Source organism: Triticum urartu, chromosome 7A (assembly GCF_056163025.1).
Source record: "Triticum urartu cultivar PI428250 chromosome 7A, HENAU_Tu73, whole genome shotgun sequence".
Taxonomy (NCBI): domain Eukaryota; kingdom Viridiplantae; phylum Streptophyta; class Magnoliopsida; order Poales; family Poaceae; genus Triticum; species Triticum urartu.
Window position 1 is genome coordinate 718,017,458 of NC_141879.1, and position 24,620 is coordinate 718,042,077.

Consider the following 24,620-nt stretch of genomic DNA (forward strand, 5'->3'; position numbering starts at 1 on the left):
TAGTTAGCTAATTCATCTAACATTCGACATTAATCTAACATTCGATCATCTAATTAACTTTTCTAAAAAATAGAAAATAAGTAAAAAAATGTGTGTGTGTGTGTATGTGTGTGTATACGTATATGTGTGTACGTATGTGTGTATGTGTGTGTGTATGCGTGTGCGGTATATGTGTGTGTGTGCGGCCCCGTACGCCGCCGCCCCGTACGTACGAGCGGGGGCGCCGGCGTACGGGGCGGGGGAGCCGGCGTTCGGGGCGGCGGCGGGGACGGACGGCGGCACGCGGCGTTCGGGGCGGACGGCGGCGCGGCGGGTACGCGCGAGGAGAGCGAGATACGTACGAACGGCGGCGCGGGACGACGACGGGACCGCGGCGCGGGACGACGACGGACGGCGGCGCGCGGCGTTCGGGGCGGCGGCGGGGACGACGACGGGCGGCGACGACAGGAGCGGCGCGCGAGAGGTTGACAAAAGAAGTGGAGAGATGTAACTAAAATTTCGTAAGTGCTGTATATATAGGGTGAGCCTTTAGTACCGGTTGGAGCCACCAACCGGTACTAAAGGCCAGGCCAAAAGGCGGGAAGAGCAGGCCTTTAGTTCCGGTTGGTGGCTCCAACCGGTACTAAAGGGTGGTCTTTAGTACCGGTTGGAGCCACCAACCGGTACTAAAGGCCTCGCGCTGCCACCCCAAAGTTTAGTCCCACCTCGCCCGGCGAAGGGCAGCCGCACTGGTTTATAAACCCAGCCGCGGCTACCTCTTCGAACTCCTCTATATAGCAGGCTTCTGGGCCTAATTAATTAGGGCGCGCTGCCCTGTGAGTCTGCTGGCCCTTCTGGGCCTGCATTTGCACACCCTAGGTCTGGCAGGCCCACTGGACAGCGCGCCAACAAATTTTTTATATAGTTTTTTCTTTTCTGCATTACTTATTTTCTTCTATTTATTTTTGAGTAGTTTTTTATATAGTTTTTTCTTTCCTGCATTATTTATTTTCTTCTATTTATTTTTGAGTAATTTTTTTGTATAGTTTTTTTATTTTCTGCATTATTTCTTTTCTTCTATTTATTTTCTTCTGGAAATTGAATGTTGCATACTGAACAATTAGGTAAATGACCGAAAAAGAACAAATGATGTCAGAACATGTTGGAAACTATTTATTTTTGAGTAATTTTTTTGTATAGTTTTTTTTATTTTCTGCATTATTTCTTTTCTTCTATTTATTTTCTTCTGAAAATTGAATGCTGCATACTGAACAATTAGGTAAATGACCGAAAAACAATAAATGATGTCAGAACATGTTGGAAATTGATGACGTCGCTTTGAATGCTGCATACTGAACACAAAGGAAGTCCGGAGTTCAAATAAGTTTAAAAAAATTGAAGTGGCCGTGTAACAGATGAGTTCTCGTCCGAAACCCTGATACTCTGAAAGAGTTTGTTCAATTTGTACACGAAGTGCGTCCAGTTTTTGCCGTGATCCTCTCTACTCTTTCGCGCATGCATGCTATGCGGGTGATATGATGATACCATGCCAAGTTTCAACATTTTCAGGATTCATTTTGTAGTGATTTTCAATTTCACGGTCATTTAGCTCTCTAAAACAATTAGGTAAATGACCAAAAACAACAAATGATGTCAGAACATGTTGGAAATTGATGACGTCGCTTTGAATGCTGCATACTGAACACAAAGGAAGTCCGGAGTTCAAATAAGTTTAAAAAACATTGAAGTGGCCGTGTAACAGATGAGTTCTCGTCCGAAACCCTGATACTCCGAAAGAGTATGTCCAGTTTGTACACGAAGTGTGTCCAGTTTTTGCCGTGACCCTCTGTACTCTTTCGCGCATGCTATGCGGGTGATATGATGATACCATGCCAAGTTTCAACATTTTCAGGATTCATTTTGTAGTGATTTTCAATTTCACGGTCATTTAACTCTCTAAAACAATTAGGTAAATGACCGAAAAACAACAAATGATGTCAGAACATGTTGGAAATTGATGACGTCGCTTTGAATGCTGCATACTGAACACAAAAGAAGTCCGGAGTTCAAATAAGTTTAAAAAACATTGAAGTGGCCGTGTAACAGATGAGTTCTCGTCCGAAACCCTGATACTCCGAAAGAGTATGTCCAGTTTGTACACGAAGTGCGTCCAGTTTTTGCCGTGACCCTCTCTACTCTTTCGCGCATGCTATGCGGGTGATATGATGATACCATGCCAAGTTTCAACATTTCCAGGATTCATTTTGTAGTGATTTTCAATTTCACGGTCATTTAGCTCTCTAAAACAATTAGGTAAATGACCGAAAAACAACAAATGATGTCAGCACATGTTGGAAATTGATGACGTCGCTTTGAATGCTGCATACTGAACACAAAAGAAGTCCGGAGTTCAAATAAGTTATTAAAAATAAAAAAGAGGTGCAATGCTGGTTAATTTGCTTCAAGCCATTCGGAATAGTGTAGTTAGTACATGCGTTAAATGACCGAAAAACAACAAATGATGTCAGAACATGTTGGAAATTGATGACATCGCTTTGAGTGCTGCATACTGAACACAAAAGAAGTCCGGAGTTCAAACAAGTTATTAAAACTAAAAAAGAGGTGCAATGCTGGTTAATTTGCTTCAAGCCATTCGGAATAGTGTAGACTGCACTGCACATAGCTCAGTGCAATCTATGCTATTCCGCAAGGCTTGAAGCTAATCAACATGTAGGTGAGCATTGCAACTCTTCGTCATTGTTTGTGCACTCACGGCTTATAAACCGCTCATACTGCCTCTCTCTTGGCGAGGTGGGACTAAAAATCAGCTTACAAAGAAACTCTAGTACCGGTTCATGGCATGAACCGGTACTAAAGGTCTTCGTGGGCCCCAGACCGACCATAGCCTGACACAGCCTCATTAGTACCGGTTCGTGGCATGAACCGGTACTAAAGGTTACCCACGAACCGGTACTAATGATACCCGCCCGCCTAGCCGTTCGAACCGGCACTAATGGTCACATTAGTGCCGGCTCAAATTCAAACCGGCACTAATGTGCTTTACATTTGACCCTTTTTCTACTAGTGTAATGGGGCCAGTGGCGGCGCCAGGGGTCTTCCCTGGACTTCCATGGTATACCAAAGAATTGCCGATCCATTGATATACTGCTACTAGTTTGCTGTCTATTTGCTGTCATATTGCTATAAAATTGCGCAAATGAATACCAATGAATACCAAGGAAGAAATTCCTGGCTCCGCCACCGAATGGGGCTATTTATTATTATACCGTCATCTATATGAAAGGATTTCATCATATCAGTTTCATTTTACTAACTAATGATCAACTATGTATGTGTTGGTCCTACAAATCTATAGTACGTGTAGGTGTGGGGCTCAATATTCGCTCAAATAATGTAATTAAGCATCATGCTTTTTACTGCATGGTTTATTATATGCCAAGATCTACAATTAACTATTTTGTACAGTTTTATTCCAATCGTCTTTACAAATATTTGGGGGTAGAAGATTCAATCAAATAAAGTAACGCCATTGTTTTCACTCACAATGTTTTGTGATGGGGCACTTCAGAGATATTTTGGCTACCCTGCCTCCTGCATGATGTATAACTCTATAAATATCACTAATGATGATTAGGAAGGGAACCTACTGATTAAGGTTGTTCTTTAAGGCTAGCAATTAATACTTTGTTATCTCATGATATAATAATAATTATTAAATAAATTAGAGTTTGTTCAAGATGTTTTTGGCCCAATTGCTTGAGAGATATTTATTTATACACACTCAAAATGTTTGTATATAGGAATTTAACCACCAGCAGTAATTGCATGATGATCTTGGCGTCGCCTCTTATCTATGTCGTAATGTCTCAAGAACATACATTTGTTTTCTTACTTGTCCTTTGATTCTTTGAATTATATTGGCATCTCCAACTTTCTTCTGGACACATCATTTATAATGTATATATACTTTTGATACTATGTTCAATACTATTTCTGTAATCCTTATACAAATTGTTCACAAATTAATATATTCTACATCAATGCACACATCCACATTTTATCAACCCCTTCCAGCTAAGAAATATATCATGCTTTTTACCACTAGAATTTGTAGTAATATATATGTAATGCATAGGAAAAATACAAACTTTCGTAAATACTTCTAAAGACAAGATCATCATAAGACTACAAAAAGTAATAATATAAAGTATGCATATGTTACCAAACTTTATGTGTGGGTATATTATATGATTTTTTGACAACAATCATAATGCACACGACACATTATCAATATATATACTTTTCGAAATCTTTCACATTATTTTTTTTGATAGTATGGTCTCAAAATGAGATTGAGGTTTTAAATGATGATTGAACACATCAAATACGTTGTCCCCACAAAACGGTGTCAATAAATCCCGTCAAAAGTATAGTCCACATATGTGTGTTCGCCTAAATTATATAATTTTATATGCTACAAAAATTTTAACCAAAACCATGAAAAATATAGTACACGATCATACAAAAAAACATTTCTAACCAGTACAAATAATTCATATTTGGACTATGCATGTGGAATTTCCATTTAATGCAAGCCCACAACAGAGCACGAACATGTTCAACTGCATTCATAAAACCCACTAGGAGCGAATAACTCTGTCCTCCACTAATAATTTACAAAACATGAAAGATGAATTCCTCTTAAAAATAAAATGGTCACAATATATATCTAAGAGTAAGAATTGATGAACAATCGGAAAATATTTACTTTGAAAGTACTAGCCCGCATATTTACACAGGCCGCTCTGCTAGTTAGAAAAATTACAAAAATAAGAAATAGCCGAGTGGACCCATGAGGAGGTCACAAGGCAACAGGGCGTGCCATACACCCCATGGCGCCAGAAAAAGGTCTCGATAACCCACTAGTATGGGGTATCAATTGTAGCTTTTCCGATAAATAAGAGTGTCGAACCCAACGAGAAGCTAAAGGTAGAATTAATATTCCCTTCAAGTTTTATCGACCACCGATACAACTCTATGCTCACTTAACGTTCGCTTTACCTAGAACAACAATAAAACTACTTTGTAGGTGTGATAGGATAAATTTGCAAGAATAAAACTAGAAGTACTTAGCGAGAATAAAACTAGGAGTAATTTCCAAGATAATAAAATTTAGTTGTTTAGTAGAGGGCTTTTTGTAACATAAAGAGAAAGATTGTCCATAGGAAAGTGAGTATAACATGGTAGATGCTTATGATATGCAATAAGGGAGAGGCATTAGCTAACACACTTTCCGTACTTGGATCATATGCACTTATGATTGGAACTCTAGCAAGCATCCGCAAATACTAAAGATCATTAAGGTAAAACCCAACCATAGTATTAAGTAACAAGTCCTCTTTATTCCCATATGCAAAAACACCCTTACTCGGGTGTAAGCTTCTGTCACTCTAGCCACCCACTATAAGCGAATTATAACTTATTGCAAAACCCTACAGCGATAATCCCTCACACTTGCGGGACACAGATGGCACCATAGGACAGCACCATAATAACATAGAACTCATATCAATCACACCATACCACAATTAACCCGTAGGACAAAAGAAATATACTCAAACATCATAGGATGGCCACACATCATTTGATAATAATATATAGCATTAAGCACCATGTTCAAGTAAAGAATTACAGCGGGAATAGAGAGGTTAGACCACTGCCTAGAGGGGGGAGAGTTGGTGATGAAGGCGGCGAAGTTGTTAGTGTAGATCGTCGTCACGATGGTTCCCCCAGTGACACTCTGATGCCACTGGAAGAGAGGGGGAGACAACCCCCCCCCCCTCCTTCTTCTTCTTGCTTGGCCTCCCCACTAGATGGGAGAAGAGTTTCCTCTCTGGTCCATAGCCTCCATAGCTCCCGGAGGGCAGGAGCCCTCCGAGATTGGATATCTCTTTCTCTCTCTCTCTCTCTCTATATATATATATATATATATATATAGAAACTACATCCATGTAGAAATCTAGTGATATACTTTTCATGACATATAGAAACCAGGGGGTGTGCAGTAGTTACTATATATATATATGTGTGTGTGTGTGTGTGTGTGTGTGTGTCCGTCTCTCTCTATTTCTCTTTTGTTTCACATTCTGTTTTCTGGCCCTTCACCGTTTCTTATATTCCCTGAGATCCGTAACTCCGATTGAGCTGGAATTTTGAGGAGATTTTTATCCGGAAATTATCTTTCTTGCGGAGAAAGAAGGGCCCCAACTGCCTCACGGGTAGCCACAAGCCTGCTGGGCTCGACCAGGGTAGGGGGTCACTCCCACATAGCTTGTGGACCCTGCGAGCATTGTCTCGTGATGATTATTTTTTGCTAAAATAACATATATTTCAAAATAAATCTCCATAAATTTTTATCGCATTTGGGCTTCGTTTGGTATGGATTTTCTATGAAAAAAAAACATACAACAAACAGGCACTGGAACTGGGCACTGGATCAATATGTTGGTCCAAGAAAATCATATAAATTGTTGCCAAAAGTATGTAAAAGTTGTAAATTATTGGCATGACACAAACAAAAAGTGTAGATACGATGGAGACGTATTAGTGGCATGCTTGTTGAGCAGTCTGGAGTGACACACAAGGTGAGATAGTTGAAATACAAGAGTTGTTGACAATACGGCATGAATTTCTCTCAACTTGAGTACCAGTTGCTCAGATTTTTCAAGTAAGGACGGAGTTGATGGGGGTGTTGGGGGATGGTTTTGGGCCAGATGAACAAGTATGAATGTTGAAATTTTTAGTGAGAGAGACCTGCTCCTAGTTCGATTAGAATAAGTACTCACTAGTCACTAGATATTGATCGATTTGCTAAATATCTCTGGTTACGACAACATGGGAGAGATGTATCTACTCACTGATGAATAAATTTTTCATGTATAGGCTTAGTGTTGAGCTGCAAAGTAGTAGATCAACAAATGAGTTGTGTATGCCCATGCTTGCGCCTATGTATGTATAGAAACATTTGTGAGAGGTTTGTGAAATGTCCATTGATTCATCAAGTTTTTCTATGTATCAGATGTTTGTCAGACGTATCAGAGCACACATATTTTTGTGATGTTCTCTACAACATTTTTGGACTCATTGGTTTTTATCGGGAACTCAAGCTTTTTATTTACTCCCTCCGTCCCGGTATATAAGTCATTCGTGTAGTTCTAGGTCATCAATTTGAGGAATTAAATATGTGTTATATGTCATGAAAAGTATATCACTAGATTTCTACATGGATGTAGTTTCTATATATATATATATATATATTTTGTCACATATAATATATATTTAGATAGTTAAATTTTTGACCTAGAACTACACAAATGACTTATACACAGAGACGGAGGTAGTATGTAACAAGGAGGAGGTGAACCTATGGCTCTGCTTATCAACTTGAACAATTTTGAGAAGTTGCATAGGATGGGTCAGGGGGTGTGCAGTAGTTGCGCAAGTAGCATATGCTAATTGCTTACGTTTTTGTTTTTGTCGCTCATCATGTGTTTGGTTAGGAGGTGTATAGTAGTTGCCCAAGAAGCATATGCTAGTTTCTTAGTTTTTTTGTTTTGTTGCACATCATGTGTTTTCTTCAATGTTTCTAAAAAGGTACGCAAAAGCAAAAAGGGTTGGTGATGCCAATGATGCACGAGGTGAAACGGCACAGCAATAGGGCGTACATGTGTGTTTCGAGATATCTTTTTTTCCATTTTTGAGATACTAATTTTTTTTAATATATCACCCATGCTTCTTTCTGTTTGACATATTGTTATTTTCAAAAAACCAACTGGCCAGACATAAGCGTGGGTGCAGGGAGCGAAATTAAATCATGAGGTTGATGCATTTGAAGAAGGAAGTGAGGTGAAACGGTGACAGAAAGACACACAAGAGGTAATTATAAAGTTTAAGAAGTAGGGAGTTGCATCATTTTTTGACAACGGGATTTGCTCAGTCCACGACAATAGTTGACTTAATTTTTCCAGAGAGAATAGGGGGGTGACTAATAGGTGAGTTTTCATTTTTTAGGTGCCTAAACCCTAACTCACCTCATCACACTCATCACATGTATTTTTTATTTATATTATAGTTGGCCCAATCAATCCCAAAACAGAGCACATCGACATTTTTCTATCATAAAAAAACACAATAGCAGATTAAGTTGCATCAGAATATATATGGAGTTGCTCAATTCACATGAACACTTGCCTAGAAATTCTTGGAATAGTAATATATATTGATGAGGGGAACACCAGTTGTTCTTCTGAGGGTCAAAAGCCTGGAAACAATAATCTCACAAAGGCAGTTATTAAGGACGGGATAAGGAAAGGAATCTATGGAAAATTATGCGGTGGAACTGAACCAGAAGAAAACAATTCATGAGTCCTTCCCACTCCCTCTGTGTCGCATCTGCAGGTGACCGGAGGGGAAACCCTAGCCGGCAAGCACAACCCCACCTTCCCTCCCTACTCTATCCTCGTCGCCGCCTCGGTGTGTTTGTATCGGATGGCTTGGTGACGGTTGCTTATATATATAAAGCGGAGGGGAACCCTTCTTCGGTAAAGTATGCGTAAGTTTTTCCCATGGAACAGTGCCATATTTGGATAACACATTTTATGTTTTTAATAGTTGCCCATGAATCACACTAGAATTGTCTGTGTTAGAGAATATAGTTGCTTACTTTAGTTTTTCTTTTAATTTAGAACCTTTTTTGCCTGTCATTTCATGTTTGTGTGTCCCCAAGGTTATACATGTTTGTAAGGTTGGTTGCATCGAACGAGATACAATCATGATAAGACGATGCATAAGCTTTCCGTGCTGGAGCATCCACCCAAAATAAATTCTCACACCTCCCCTCGGCATCCATCTTGCACTTGGAAAATAAATCCGTGTCTGCCTCCTTCAGCTCATAAAAGTAACCACATCAGAGAAAGCAACTTAATATAAATCAGAGGCAACTACTGACACAACAAGCATGCAACATATGAGAAAATATAAAAGCAACACAACTAGATGGGAGTTGCGGTGGACAGCAGGACTGGGAATCACAAATATATGAGAGCAAGAGAGTTTGCTAGGGGGGGGGCTGTTTTTTTCTTGCAAGAACAAGTTTCTATAATATATGAACATGCAGTGGAAATTTGCAACTATTGGTAGCAACCAGTACTACCAGGCTTGCAAAATTGAGGTAACTATTGGTAGGATTAGGGGCAACTTTTGTAGGGTTTACAGGCAAGTTTTTTGGGCAACCAATTAGGGAAACAGATTGTACAACACAAAGTCAACAATAGGGGAAATTGTTTGTTCCATGTTTATTTGTTTATTTAATGATTCTGTGATTTTTCCATTTTCTATACAAATGTTCCTTTTCTTTTCCAGCAACATTTTAGGCCCAACATCAATGCGTTTTTATTTCCTTCCTCTTTTGACAAAGAGGTTATAGGACGATGACTAGAAGGCATGGTGGAGAACCTAGTGGTGTGTGGGGCATTTTTTCAGTCCACATTGTGTGTTAGGTTCCGCTCCAGGGAAGAAATTATCAGCCATGTGAACCTATGGCTAGTTCACTTTGATATTATGTGACTCTGTTTTTTTAGATTTTTCCCCTTTGTATATAATGCACCTATATATGAGTTACTGCCACATATATATGTGTGTGTTACTACCACCTATATATGTTGTCCTCTACATGTTGTTTTTGTGGTTCTTTGTTTGCTTGCAAAAGGGTTGCCTGATATTACTGCAAGGAGTTTATAGGGGCAGTAGACCCCTTTTTAATGCCCAACACTAGTTGCTTCAAATTTTAGCATGAGTTGCCTAAAATCACAGAAAAGTTGTTGCATGTTTTTATTTACATTTGCACAGTGGATGCATGATATTTTTTACTGCAAGGAACTTTCTTTGATATAGGCAACAGTCATTTTTTACATGCTTGATAGTAGTTGCTTCAAATTTTAGTAGAAGTTGCTGGAAATCATAGCTAAAGTTGCCTCATGTGGTCTTACTCTTTTGAGTTTTTTCTAGGCTCTCTACTTGCAGTACATAGTTGCCTAGCTTTTTGGTAGCTCTATTTTCAAGATCTTATAGGAACTGTGTGTTTTGCCCAACTGCTTTTCTTATCAAGGAGCCAAACCAAGTTTTTACTAATGATCAACCTTTTTTTTGCTGCTCAAGTATCCCAGCAATTAAAACAAGTGAAAGGGGGAGGAGATGGAGAGGGGTGTGTAGGTTTTGTCACCTGTTTATTGCTGCAACTTGATTTGAGCGTTTGAGGAGGGGAGCAAGATGCTCTCTTCAAGGCGTCATGGTTGCCAAGCTTTTTAGATCTAAAGGAGAGAGGATTCTGGAGAGGGTTAGGTGGGAACGAGAGGAAGGAGGGCGACGGTTGGAGGATTGGGGGCTTGGCGTCGGGATCCAAGAAAAGGAGGGGAGATGGGGACTAGGTGGGGCGTGCGGTTCGGGTGAGCACATGCTGGTAGGAGGGGGGACCATATGCGCTCTGTAGCCTGGTCTTTCCTATTTCTAGCATATCTCCTGATTCCTTTCCCAAAACGGAAGGTGTGCTCGATCTTGTGAGCGAGCGCCCAGGCGTTCCCTAGCCACGTCCATTATATACAGATCGCGTGATCGATCTCGTTCGATTTGATCGATCTTTCCCACCGAACGACTCGTTTGGTCTAGGAGGTCAATCCTCATATCGAACAGTAGATATCGGCGTCCAAAAGAAAACCAAAAAGGACACATACCGACGGGGCCGTAACCCAACAACTCATAATCTCTGAAAGCTAGTGTCAAGGAAGCCGTTAGCCGTCACCTTAACTGAAAGTTGGTGAAGAAGGTGTATATACCTCTTGTCTATGGTAAGACACAACATAGTGCAACAGCGGACATCCAGAAGGGGCTTGACTTCATTAGAAAAGTGACAGCAATGGCCGCTCGACAAACTTATGAAAACAACAAAAAGAAACTTACGACAACTAAATCTCAGCAAGTTGATAAATAGCAAAACCGACATTGTACCTGGCTATTCGGTAAACGACAAATAAGTTCTTCTACCAAAAAAGAAAAATTACAAATGAGTTTGCCGGCATGTGGAGCTATACTAATTTTGCCTGAACTTGCCTTCTGCAACGCAAACTAGCCAGGCATGCATGGCGCCAAGTAGGAGTCAGCACTGATTCGCTGCACAAGGTGACGGCGGTCGGAATCTCCTCCGGCATGATAATGGCGAGACAGCACCGAACAACAAGGCGGTCCTCCTGCATGGGCGACGCGCCAATTTGCTCCAGCTGGCAGTAGAAGTCATCATTGTCACGGTCAAATGTGTGTCTCATCTTCTGGGACTCGAAGTTCACCGCCCCCTCGAGCTCAAAGCTGAACTCGGCTGTCGTTACCGGGGTCTCCTCCACCTTGTTCGCGCGGACGAGGTACAGGTAAGTCAATTTATACGATCTGGGGCAGAATTTGAGGTACTATGTGCTCCCTCCCACGGCGAAGTGCGTGGAGTAGGCACACTCCCCGTCCTGAAGTGCCGCCCTGAGCTGGGAGACACTCCCGATGGTAAGCGTGTGGGACCCGGCCATGGCGACCTGCGGTGGCTCCAAGACAGCATCGGATTTCAACGAGTTTCCGAGGAGGCGTGGCCGCTTTTTTTGCTGCTGCTTCTTCTCCAGGGTGCACCTGAGGGTGAATTCGTTGTAACGGGCACACACGCAGCACGACGCCTCCAGCTCCCTCCTGCTCACGCATAGGCACAACATGAAGCACTCGCTGGGTTCTTGTATCGTTGCCCGGTTGCTCTCATTGTGGAAGACGGTGTGCTTGCCGGTGGCGTCGAGGATTTCGATGGAGATGTAGGTGCCGAGGGCTGAATCGAGTGTGTGCAGCCCGCGGTTGATGGCGACCGAGACGACCAAGTCCTCCGCTAGGCCGTCCTCGTCGAAACCCATAGGCTGCACTTGGACGTCCCAGTAGAGGTCGCGGAACAAGAGTGTGCCCACAGACAGCACGTCAGGCGACCGCACCAGCTTGGAGTACCTGGGGACCGTCACCACGCTCGTCATGGGCGCCGATTGGCTCGTGGTGGCACCCATTGACGACGTACCAAGTAAACTCTGTTGCGATTGGGTATGTCCGACGCACGCGCCTGTGTATATGTATATGTAGGCCGGCCTGGAGGGAATCCCAGATCGAGTCGGGACATCTCTGTCTTCCAACTATACGTAGCCGTAACCGGATTCTGGCTCCTATCGTGTCCTAGAGCAAGTTTGCGTGCTCACGTCCTTATGCGCACCCGGCGTCATTTTAGCCACGCCACACATTATTATGCAGGCTTTTCTCATGCATGATACCCAATTTTTCTGGCTCGAGGACACGTAATATATAACACTACTGGAAAAATTGGCGTTACCGAGTTCTTTTGTCTATGACGAGTACAGGAACACGGGATCATGGCAAAAGACATCTAAACCGAGTACGGCTCACGGCACACACTAGCGCACAACATATGAGAGAATTTACCGAGCCCTCTGCCGCCGATACTCCGCTAAGATAAAAGCACTCGGCTTATAGGGGGTATGCCGAGATCGTACACGCGGCACCCGGCAAAGACGAGCCATGTGGCATGGTTGTTTGCAATTGACGGCTCTGTGACATCCAGTCCACATTTGCTGAGATTCTAAAGTCACGTACTCGGTAAACTATTTACGAAAACACTTTTTCCCTCGCAGTAAATGTTTACCGAGCACGCCCATTAACATGTTGGCAGAGTTCTTCATGTGTGCTCAGTTGTTGCCACGTGGCATGTCTTTCTGAGTGCCGATCTTCTCGGGAAAGATGTGAAGTTGCCAGCAGACCCCAGGCGCCGCATCTGCCGAGATGTGTACTCAGCAAAGCCTTGCACCGCCGAGTGCTGTACTTGGCAAAGAGTAGCAGTACAACACTAAACCATTTGTTCTGTCTTAAGTCTCTGCAATCGACACACAACACATAATGTGCGCGCATTGTGATTCATGTCGTACAGACGGCCCTTGGCAATGTTCTCTAACACCTTTGCAGCCTCATCCTCCAACCCAGGCTTGTAGGCATAGTGATTCTACAGCAATGCATATAGGAGTTATATAATTACCAACCGTCGGGATAACGATCAATGCAATGATACACGCACATACCCATAACTCACGACAGACGTGCTTGGCCTTGCTGACATCCCTCTCATCCTTGCTGCTTTGTAGTGCTCACAGGTGAAACCTGGCATCGCGGGCTTGTCGGATTTCAACTAGACCAAACTAGGAAGTGCTTCTTCAATAGAGAGCCAAAGCATGTGGTTCGGCATGCACCCTTGCCCCTTGCTAAGACGCTTCCACTCCCTGCACAATGAAAAGGAAAATCATATTTCATTGTGCAAATATTAATAAGCTAAATCTCCACTCCTAACTAGAGTCTAGCATCGAGGAGGCAAGTTGGATGCCGTCGTCCTTCTTACCTCCTCGCCATGCCGCTTCCTTTTTTCTGTATCGAGATTCCAATGCGACAAAAGAGAAAGGAGAAGAACGAGTCGCGGAAGGAGGGACGAATGAAGGGATCACGCGACGGACGAAGAGAGAAGCACTCGAGATCGGGTGGGGGTTGGGTTTGGAAAGCAAAATCAGAATCGGGAATGGATCGGGAATGGAGATCGCGGTGGATCGAAAACGAATCACTTTCTACCCGTTTGTAACGTGTCTGGTTAGGAAAACTTTAGGACGCCGATAATTGGCGAACGTTCGGTCTGGGGAGGGACCAGACCGAACGACTCGTTCGTGCTGGAGTAGTGAAGGACCGAACGAACTCGTTCGGTGGAAAAGAACCTCCAGCCCGAACGCCTCACCTCCCCTAATGATCAAACTTGTCGTTACACAAAACACACGATCCAGTAGAGAAAGTGGGCCTACAGGCCTTTTTCCTGTGAAAAGAAAAACGAAAAATAAAGCCCATATTGAGTTATGACTAGTAAAAAGCTCAGTTTTCTGTGACTAATAAACACTGGTCTTTTGCACGACAAAAATGTCATTGACTATTGGCATTCTATGAAATAAATTGCCATGTTCAAGTTTATGTTTTCAAAAATGGCACAAAAAAAGGAAGAAGTTCATGGCAATCTGCATCGCTACGGTATGAAAAGTTGCCATCACTACGAAATTTACAAAAAAAACAAAAAAGTTGCCATGAAGTGATATGGTGAAGAAGGTTCTGTGTAGACACATAGAAAAATTTCAGAAAAAAAAATATAAAGAAAACATCTTAAGTTGTAATGATATCGTTCATGTAATCCCCATGGCAAAACAAATTTCAAAGGATCAAAACTTTTTGCCATGGCAAAAACAAATTTGAAAAAACAAACTTTCCGTATTCTCAAACTAATTTGTAAAAATGGCCATGACTAACATTCTACGGACGGACATGGCAAAAAGACACAACAAACCATGGCAAAAAATGCATTTAGCCATGGAAAAATTCGCATCTATAAACAAATACTGATTTTAGTTGCCATGGCAAGTTTGCCATGGGTTTGAACATCTTAGCTTGCCATGTTTTTTAACATCTTTAGTTGCCATAGCAAGTTTGTCATGTTCATGTTTGCCATCTATTTGTACAAACTTAATTAAAACAGAAGTTTGCCTTGTTTTTGCACATCTTAAGTTAGCCATGGCAAGTTTGTAAAATGTATTTGACATCTTAAATTGCCATGTTTTTGAACATCTTTTGTTGCCATGGCAAGTTTGCATGTTTGTGAACATGTTAATTAAAAAAAGTTTGCCATGTTTTTGAACAAACTTAATTAAAAGAAGTTACCATCTTTTTGCACATATTAAAGTTTGCGATGTTTTTGAACATTTTAAAATGCCATGGAAAATTTGCCATATTTTTGAACATCTACAAAGTTTGCCATGTTTTTGAACATCTAAAGTTACCATGGAAAAGTTTGCCATGTTTTTGAACATCTATAACTTTTCCATGGCAAGTTTGCATGTTTTTTGACAAGTTAATTAAAGAAGTTTTCCATGCCATAAATGGAGTCAAATTTGCCATGGCAAAAATGTAGTACTTTTGCCATGGAAATAACATAGAAAATATCATGGCTACACAATTATACATAGTAAAAGTTGCCATGTTCTATAAACGCAAATTTGCCATAATATTTAAATAAAAATTGCCATGCTCTTTACAATAAATTTGCCATGGCAACTTAGAAGAAAATTTGCCACGGCGACTTAATCCAAAATTTGCCATGTGAGAATGAAAGTATTTTTTTTCCATGGCAAAAAATCGAGTTAAATTTGCCATGGCAAAAATGGAGTAAAAATTTGCCATGGTAACTTAAAATAAAATTTGCCATGGCAACTTAATCTAAAATTTTCCATGTGAAATACAAGTATTTTTGCCATGGCAACTTAATCTAAAATTTTCCATGTGAAATACAAGTATTTTTGCCATGGCAAATATTGATGTTTGCGAAGCACAAAACATGACAAAATTGCAGTGGGGGTGCATATCAACTTGCCATCACTGGAAACAAATTTGCCATCATTTTTAGGGGGAGGGGGGACATTTTAATCTGTAACTTGCCATGTGCTCCCGAACAAAACCACAAAAATGGCAGCCTGCAACAAAATGTTGCAGCAAAAATGTGCCATGGCAACATCTACCCACATTTGTGCCAATTAGCAGGACACAAATTATAGAGGATTCATCTCCTGCAGCTAATACATACGTTCCAGTCCCCCAAAGTACTACACTAAGCAACACCCCATGTTGATTATCTTCTAAAAATCCAACAATCGGCAGGACGGCAACTCGTCTCGAGAAAACTCACATTAGTTAGTAGAAGAACTGGAATGGGAGAGGCGTGGGCACGATTCATACCTTAGACACGAGCTGCACAATTTGTAGAAAACGCGGCGAGCGGTCGGCAGCGAGCGCCTCGACCCGGACGTAACCACGCCGCCGCCCGGCCTCTGGCGAGCCACCGCTCATGGAGACGGTCGCGCATGGAGGGCCTCATTCTCCGCTTCCAGGCGCGCGTGGTCGGTGACAAGCGGCTCGACCCGGTCATACACACGCCACCGCCCGGTCTCCGGCGAGCCGCGGCTCATGGAGACGGTAGCGCATGGAGGGCCTCTCGTTCTCCGCTTCCAGGCGCGCGCGATCGGCGGTGAGCGTCTCGACCCGGTCATACCCACGCGGCCGCCCGGCCTCCGGCGAGCCGCCACTCATGGAGACGGCCGCGCGGTTCGTCTCCGTGCCCTGGCGTGCTTGGGTGGGATCCAGCCATCTACCGCCATCCGGGGCTCTCCTACCGTGCATCTAGCGTGGGCTTCTCGCCGGGAGTCGTCGGGATCTGCGGGCCTCACCGGATTAGAGGTGGCCGGGGGAGGATAGGGGAAGAGTGGGGAAAAGGAGTGAGGCAGAGGAGTGGACGGCGTTCGGGAGAGTTCGTTTCGTCCCGAACGAGTTTGTGGGCTGACGTGGCGACTTTGTATGCTCCAAAATTCGTGCGACACGATGGACGGCGATGAGGACGTTCGGGCCGGGACGCCCAGAAACCGAACGTTCGGAGGTTATCGATTCCGAAACTTTAAAAGGTTAGGAAAGTTTTTATTGGAAGGGTGAAAAAATCAATACGAGAAGATGATGGTGGGAGGTGAAATAAAAATAAACCAGACGAAGGTGAGAGGTGGGACAAAAAAACCCAGAACAGAAACTATCAGCTGCTCCATCAGAAGTAGAGATATAGGATAGACTCCATAATTTTTTTGTCCCTCACTTTCGTCAGGTTTTTCTCATCTCCGGTCCCCTTACGCACGCACAAAAAAAACCTACCCCGAACAAAACCCGCTCCTCTCAAATCCCATCGAAGTCCCAGCTTCCTTGCCGCCGCCGACATACAATTTGCCGCGATCTCGTTCGATCTCCCTGCCGCCCACATAAGGAATCGCCGCCACCGGCCTCCGGGCGGCGCTTCTCGCTGCTGCCATGGTACGGGATCGCCGCCGCCGAAGTACCAGATGAGATCCCAGGCCGGTAGTCCTCATCTCCGGATCAAAACCCAGCCGCAGATGCCGCCGCCGATCCGGGGAGACGACGCCGGCGACCGCCGCCGCTGTCGCGGATCACCAGGACGCGGCCGACGCCGGCGCCTCGGATATATTGCGGATCACCAGGATGCGGCTGTCGTGGATCACCAGGACGCCGTCGCCGCGGGCGCGTCGGATACACACAGGCCGTAGACATAGAGGAGGGCGAGAGCTCCGGGGCTACCGGGGATGCAGCTGCTTACCACGCCCGATCCATGGCACGGTTGTGCTGGTGACCAAGGACATGCTGGACCCGGGTGATTTGCACACGTCCCTCACCGACCGTCATCTACAGGACGTGTTTGGTTTTTGGTTTCTCTGACAAGGAATGACAGAGTGCTCTTCGGCCTCTTGGTCGCTGCCGGCCTCGCGGTCCTAGCGATTTGCTCATACCTTGCCATAATTCTCGGCGGCGGCGGCAGCACTGGAGCGAAGCGGTGCCCACCCGTCGTGGCCACGGTGTTCCCCCAGGTATACCACGTCCGGCGGCTGCACGTCTACTACACGGACCTGTTCCACGAGCACATGACGTTCCGGCGGCTCTCACCGGGACGAGTGCAGATTTACACGTCCAACCCGGCGGGGCTCAAGCACATCCTCAAGACTAACTTCGCCAACTACGGCAAGGTGCGCGATACATTATCCTCAAGAGTACAAGTAGTAAGATGTCAGTTAAATAAGGAGCTCTTAGTTCAGCTATATATGTGTTAACTAATCTGGACCAGGAGAGTAGTAACTTAATCATGCATCTGAGTTAGATCAGTCAGACTGACCTCTTTCCACTGTGGTACAATTTTTCGTTTCCTCTTGGTGATACGTTGGACGCTGGAGAAATGAATATGAAGTGTAGTAGCTACCATTAGATTGTTCTACTAGATGAGAGAGAAATAAACTTCAACCTTGGAGAAATTTATGTAACCACTAGCTTCAGTACGTGTTTGGTTTTCAGTTTCCTACTCGCACTATGTGTTTTGTTTGCCAATCTCAACTGATTTTGTGATTGGTTCATTTCCTTCTAGGAAAATTCACCTGATTGAAACTCGCCATCTTCTATAGCCAATATTTGGAGCCTGCAGGTTTTTTTTAAGGGAAATAAAAATCATTGTGTGAGGGTGAAGCTATTCGTCAGGAAAAACATTATCTTATGAACTTTGGATTCTAGAGCTTTATGATGTATATCAAGTATCGTTATACATAGTTTTGGAGTTGCGACAGCATCCCAACTATACCAGTACAACTATATTTGTTATAAGCACTCTTATGCATGATATATTTTAACAATCAACATTGATAAATTTACTGTTGAGACAACATCAACTAATCTAACATGAATGGATATTTTCTGATAAATTTTCTTTTTGGTATTTTGTTTAATGATAAAAATGCGTCGCCTTGTTGCAGGCTAATAGGTCGGAACATAAATGTCATAACTTTCCATGATGTCTTAGTTTTTGTGGCCCATGTTGTTTCTCAGATGCACCGGTCGCACAAAATGTGGATCGTTGTATCATTTATCTTGACCATTCAAGTTTCGTTTCATAAGTAGGATCCTTCGTTTGACGTGAATTTACAAAATATGTTGCCTGTGCTGAGTCTTTCATACCAACATAGCAAATCGGCATACTACAAACGGTAATGAAGTTCCTTTGTGTGCCTATCTCATGGTAGCAGCCAAGGTGGACCAGGTCGTGTCAGATGTGGTCAAGCTGGCCACGGCGGTCAAGGCCATGTCCTGCACGTGACGCACATGATGAGGAAGGCCATGCCCAGAAAGTGCATAGATAAGGCAATGAAGGCCATGTCCAGGGCGAGACGACGTGCAAGGATAATGCCAACAATGCAACACGGGATCAAGGAGGAGATAGGCGTGGTGCTGGTGACCATGCTTGTGGTCGAAGAGGACGTGGACGTAGTGCCAGTGGACGCTGTCGAGGAGCCCTCAGACTGATGGGTTGGCAACGACGAGCAATGTTTCGCCACGTTTGGTAGCCATTTGAATGGCCATGGCTTGGCCTGTTGTCGGTTCCGCGGTCTTGGACTGACCGGGCATCAGGGCAGCAAGGATTTCCAGGGCAAAGTCGACATGCAGCACAACGTGATGCCCATGGCAGCAGCGGCAACGTGGACAGGCAAAACAGTAAGTGCTTTCCTCCAAAAATCCAAATTGTCCCATGAGCATACTAAAACGTGTTCTATAGGAATATTTGGATTACTAACATTTCTATGCAGTTGATTAGTAACAGTTCTTTTGCAATCTGCAAAGTAACCTTTTTATCGCTTTATGCTATCATATATATTCCCAATTGCCACAGAAAATCCAATTATCTATTTTAGAAAACTCATATTTATTGTCAGGTTTGATTCTTGTTCTATTTAGGGTTGACCTAGGAGTCGATTATTTTTATTGATTTGACCTGTCCATCATCAATTGTCAGGTACCATACATTAACACCAGGAAGGAATTGCCATACAAGTTACTTGTAGATATTTTGATGTTTGATTATATATGGAAATTTTGTATGCGATGAAAATTGCGAGAGATGAGCAACAAAAATGTACAAATACCGAATATACATGTACTGTCTATGTATTTCTTTCTTCATAGGATTTTATTATTTAGTCTATTAGCAAGTGTGTTATGTATTTGCATGGGTATGCTCAGGGTAAGGGTTAGTTCATGGATACACAAGTGAGGCCATGCTTGCGCATCAGTGAGGCCATGTTTGCATGAGTGGTCATTTTGATCTTTTTTATTCACATTCTACTACAGGCATTGACCACTACAAAAACACATACCCACCCCCTCTAGCTGCTCTTTCATATCTTCCTTACCCTTCTTTTATGCTTTCATTTCCCATATTTGTTCATCAAGAGCATGGTAATTGCCAGGGACGAAGATGGTAGAGGAAGAATGAAGGGAACAAGTTTGTGACATGACGACCATGCGACAGGTAGCGCTTTATCTTCGTCCATTTAATATTCGATCAATATACACCCAGATGTATTTTCATAAATAAAAAAATTAGTAATGGAATTAGGATAACCAAATAATTTCTCCTCTGGCAGTTTATAGCGTGTTTGAATTTGATACTAGCGAGAAAAAAAATTAGTGCAATTTTCTGCATTTTTTCTACTCTGGTAGACTCTGAACTATTGAGTTTGTATCTGATTTCCATGCTATATCATGGAAGTCACTAACAAGGTTTTTCTATTTAGCGCTGAGCTACTAATATATGGTTGATCCAATTTACACATCACCACTTATGTATTCATAAGCTGGAGTGGCCCTTAAAAATTGATGTAAAAAGGATTGACATGACCTTCATGTTGTCTATGATGGCTGGACATGAAGAACCAAATGTGATGGCACTGACAAAGGTGTCATTGAATCGAGGAGGCAGCTGTAGTGGTAAGGTAGACAAGACAAGAGAGGGAGAAAAAGAGAGCGGATGCCATCTTAAATAAGAGACGATAACTGATGAAAAAAGGGACAAGTAGGGCGTTTTGGTGCCCAGGCTTATCTGCACCCGGTTAGAAAAAAATCATAAAAAATTCAAAAAAAAATTCAAAAAATTCCAAATAAAATTAGTGTGATAGACAATTTGATGCGTGAGGCCCACTCCAAATTTCAAGTCATTTGGACATATGAGAAGCTCTCAGCAAAAAAGACAAATCAGGCCAAAACAGTACATGAACAGTAAACATTTTTACAAACTCCCAATTTGTCTTTTTTAACCAAATTTCAAGTCATTTCGGCCTAACTCTGTCGCTCTGCCCTGTGGGCCTTGCGGGCCTGCATCTTGGCCCAACTAGAGGTTGGGTTTCTAGTCGTATGCAGGCCGATGTGGCCCAGCAGGCGGGCTTTATTTATTTATTTATTTATTTTCTTTTTCTTTTCTGCTTTATTTATTTTCTTATATTTATTTCTGAGTTGTTTTTTGCTGTATTTAGAATTTATTTGTGAATATTTTTTCTTTAGGTTCAAAAAATTACAAACTGTTAGTGCCAGTAGTTTTCAAATTTGAATAGTTTAAATTTGAATTATTTGAAATTTGTGTGAATCACTAGTTTGTGAATAACTTAACTTTATGAATAGATTTATCAGTGATTCTTTTTTGTTATGTTTAATATTAGTGTGTTTTATCATTATATTCAATTTGGTAATACTTAGATTATTTAAAAAATGAAATGCCTTTGTAACAGATGAGTTTTTGTTTGAAACCCTGATATTTCGAAAGAGATTGTCCAGTTTGTACACGAAGTTCATCCAGTTTTTGCCGTAACCCTCTCTACTTTTTTGCACATGCTATGTGGGTGAAATTATGATACCATGCCAACTTTCAACCTTTTTGGAGTTCATTTGAAGTGTTTTTCAATTTCAGGGTCATTTAGGTGAAAAAAACCAGTAAATGCATGAAAAATAGTGAATGAAGTTAGTAAGGGTTGCAAATTGATGATGCGACTTTGAATGGTGCATACTGAATGGACAAAATGTCTGGAGTTGTAATAAGTAAAAAAAATAAAATGCCTTTATAACAGATGAGTTTTCGTCTGAAACCTGATACTTCAAAACAGATTGTTCATTTTGTACACGAAGTGCATCCATTTTTTGCCATAACTGTCTCAACTTTTTTGCATATGATATGTGTGTGAAATGATGATACCATGCCAATTTTCAACCTTTTCAGAGTTCATTTGAAGTCTTCTTTAATTTCAGGGTCATTTAGCTGAAAAAATCAGTAAATGCATGAAAGAATTTGTTTGCACATAAAATTTCTTCGCGTTTCAAATGCCAAAACACATAAGTACCCTAACTATTACAAAGATTCCCTCCGGTTTGTTCAAAGCGGGACTTTCCAGATATATAAGTCCGGAAAACTCACTAGAGAAGAAAGTGATGACAGTGAAGCCGATCACATCCCAGAGTGGGATCTTTGGGTGTGAAACTTTTTCTTTGCCTGTGTCCCTTTGCGCCGTAACCATGGACAATCTTCATCATTTAACTGGATGCTCTGGTCAATATTCTCTGTGAATGGAGCAATTTCATCAAACTTTTCATAATCTTCTCACATGTTTGTCTTGTCATGTACTCCCACGATATTTCTTTTCCCAGAAAGAACTATGTGGCGCTTTGACTCATCGTATGATGCATTCGCTTCCTTATCTTTTCTTTTTCTCGGCTTGGTAGACATGTCCTTCACAAAAAAAACCTGCACCATATCATTGGCTAGGACGAATGGTTCGTCTGCATACGCAAGATTGTTGAGATCCACTGTTGTCATTCCGTACTACGGGTCTTTCGTTACCCCGCCTTGTGTCATATTGACCCATTTGCACCGAAACAAAGGGACCTTCAAACCACGTCCATAGTCAAGTTCCCATATGTCCTCTATGTAACCATAATATGTTTCCTTTTCCGTCTTGGTTGCTGCATCAAAGCGGACACCACTATTTTGGTTGGTGCTCTTCTTATCTTGGGCGATCGTGTAAAATGTATTCCCATATATCTCGTCCCCTTTGAAAGTCATTATATTCGAAGATGGTAACTGGGACAGCAAGTACATGTCATCTTCAATAGCGGCGTCATGCATGGCATGTGTCTGCCACCAGCCGGCGGAAGTCCCCGTTTGTTCATGTGTAATCCAGTCATCAGACTGCTCCGGGTGTTTGGAGCGTAGAAAATTCTTGTGTTCGTCCATATACGGAGCCACCAAGGTGGAATTCCGTAGAACTGTGTGGTGTGCTTGAGTGAGAGAATGCCCATCCATACATATTATTTGATCCCCTCCTAGCGTGCCTTTTCCATCCAGTCAAGCCTTATGCCGCGATTCAGGAACACCAATCGGCTTAAGGTCAGGAATAAAGTCAATACAAAACTCAATGAACTCCTCATTTTCATGGCCTTTGGAGATGCTTCCTTCAGGCCTAGCACGGTTGTGAACATATTTCTTTAAGACTCTCATGAACCTCTCAAAGGGGAACATATTGTGTAGAAATACAGGACCCAAAACGTTAATCTCTTCGCATAGGTGAACTAGGAGTGCGTAATGATGTTGAAGAAGGATGGTGGGAACACCAACTCGAAACTGACAAGACATTGCACCAAATCATTCTCTAACCTTGGTATGATTTCTGGATCGATTACCTTCTGAGAGATTGCATTGAGGAATGCACATAACTTCACAATGGCTAATCGAACGTTTTTCGGTAAAAGCCCCCTCAATGCAACCGGAAGCAGTTGCGTCATAATCATGTGGCAGTCATGAGACTTTAGGTTCTGGAACTTTTTCTCTGCCATATTTATTATTCCCTTTATATTCAAAGAAGATTTTATTCTCTTCTTTGGCAAGAGCGTAGCTGCCATGACCTTGATGTATGCCGTCTTTTTCGTGCATACATCGCTGGTCCTCCCGTGCCTCCCGTGTATCTTTTATCTTCCCATACACGCCCAAGAAGCCAAGCAGGGTCACGCAAAGATTCTTCGTCACGTGCATCACGTCGATTGCGGAGCGGACCTCTAGGTCTTTCCAATAGGGCAGCTCCCAAAATATAGATTTCTTCTTTCACATGGGTGTGCGTCCGTCAGCGTCATTCGGAACAAGTTGTCCGCCAGGACCCTTTCCAAAGACTACCTTCAATCCTTCACCATATCATGTACATCAGCACCAGTATGGTGGCGAGGCTTCGTCCGGTGATCCGCCTTACCTTTGAAATGCTTGTCTTTCTTTCTTACGGGAAGCCTGCTCGGAATAAATCGGCGATGTCCTAGGTAGACATTCTTCCTACAACTATCCAAATATATACTATCGGTATCTTCCAAACAATGCGTGCATGCGCGGTATCCCTTGTTTGTCTGTCCTGAAAGGTTACTGAGAGCAGGTCAATCATTGATGGTCACGAACAGCAACGCCTTTAGGTCAAATTCTTCCTGTTTGTGCTCATCCCATGCACGTACACCTGTTCCATTCCACATCTATAAGAGTTCTTCAACTAATGGCCTTAGGTACACATCAATGTTGTTGCCGGGTTGCTTAGGGCCTTGGATGAACACTGGCATCATAATGAACTTCCTCTTCTTGCACAACCAAGGGAAGGTTATACATACATAGTCACAGGCCATATGCTATGGTTGCTGCTCTGCTCCCCAAAAGGATTAATGACATCTGCGCTTAGACCAAACCATACGTTTCTTGTGTCACCTGCAAACTCCTCCCTGTACTTTCTCTCGATTTTTCTCCACTGCGACCCGTCAGTGGGTACTCTCAACTTTCCGTCTTTCTTACTGTCTTCTCTATGTCATCGCATCGCCTTGGCATGCTCTTTGTTTTGGAAGAAACGTTTCAACCGTGGTATTATAGGAGCATATCACATCACCTTGGCAGGAATCTTTTTCCTGGAGCGCTCGCCGTCGGGATCACCAGGGTCATCGCGGCTGATCTTATAGCGCAATGCACCGCATACCGG

The 24,620-nt window shown here is 42.7% G+C and overlaps 1 pseudogene; it reads right to left on the reverse strand.

The window, feature by feature from the left end:
* Positions 1-11,138: 11,138 nt before the first annotated feature.
* On the reverse strand, positions 11,139-12,134 carry LOC147962138 (uncharacterized; annotated as a pseudogene).
* Positions 12,135-24,620: the final 12,486 nt, after the last annotated feature.